We start from the raw sequence: 1,357 nt of genomic DNA, 5'->3' as shown, positions 1-1,357 counted from the left end.
GCTTCGTCCTGGTCTCCCATGTGGGTGCAGGGGCCCAGGCATTTGGGGCAGCCTACACCGCCTTCCGTGGCCACAGCAGAGAGCTGGATTGGAAGTGGAGCAACCGGGACTAGAACCCGGCACCCATATGTAACGCCGATGCCGCAGGCAGAGAATTAACCTAGTGAGCCATGGCGCCAGTCCCCCATTACTCTTTGTCTTCAATATTCCAGTCTTTTCATTTCAGATTGATGACTAGCTGAGCAACTCTCTCTTCACTACCCAGACATCCATCTGTATTTTCGTCTCCTGTGTTTTTATCTCGAGGTACCTCTCCTTTGTCACAAAGTAGTTAATGGAGGCACCAGGTAAATGTCTTCCATTGGAAGTATTTCCCTTGTCATTGTCCTGCAAAGTCACCCTTGCATATGGGTGGACTTCAGGAGCCATCTGCTTTTGGCTTGCACATTCATACTGACTTGAACCGTCTGAAATCCAAGCTCTTTCTTCTACTGCTCCCACGGGACCCTTCCATTCATATCAGTTGAGAAAGGAGCTAAGTGTGGAGTCCTGGTGCAAATCTATTGGGTGAAAGTAAATCTGGGACATCTATCTGCTCATGCAAATCACTCTATTGTTTCTATGTAAACACAATTTCAGGTGAGTTATTTCAGTGGACTGCTTCTAAGAATATGCATATTCATGGCATGACATGTTTAACACAATCCAGCTCAAATGGATGCACTGACTACATGCTTATTTGATGCTCCATGATCAGGTTTATCTGCCTGTGTTAGGGCCCATAGCATGCCAGGACCTATTTTTCAAAAGGCATCCGATTTATCACAGCAGATAGGGAGATGTCATTGCATATTGCAAATCCCCAAATCCTGCATTGTGATCCTCCCAATGAAGTGCACCATAAACTTAACTCCATATCTTTCAGCACCACCATCCTATCTGATATCATAGATCATGCCCTGTGTTGTTGTAGGTGGAAGAGCTATTTGTGACACACTGCGAATCTGTGAAAGGGCTGCTATGTGTTCCAGTCTATACTCAGGAATGCAGCCTTTAGTGTCATTTGTATTTAAGTGACAGCAATATTCCTAGGTGTGATGCCTTGCCTTCCTAACCTGAAGTAGTGAACCATTATTTTGTAATTTTCTTTTAAGAGACTGTGCAATATGAAAAAAATTATTCTGTTATAATAATACCTCTCACCTCCATAAAATGCATTCGGCAACTTGCATTAGGTCCCTGAAACTTTGTGTAGTATTGAACTCAACATATCTAGTTTTTTTTTTATTTTTAAATGTACATGTATACCTATTACAAAGCTCAATTTATAAATTAGGAGCAGGGAGAGATTAAAAAT

The sequence above is a fragment of the Oryctolagus cuniculus genome, chromosome 8 (assembly GCF_051225735.1).
Source record: "Oryctolagus cuniculus isolate XC-2025 breed Fujian yellow rabbit chromosome 8, ASM5122573v1, whole genome shotgun sequence".
NCBI lineage: Eukaryota > Metazoa > Chordata > Mammalia > Lagomorpha > Leporidae > Oryctolagus > Oryctolagus cuniculus.
Note: the sequence above shows the minus strand (reverse complement) of the source record.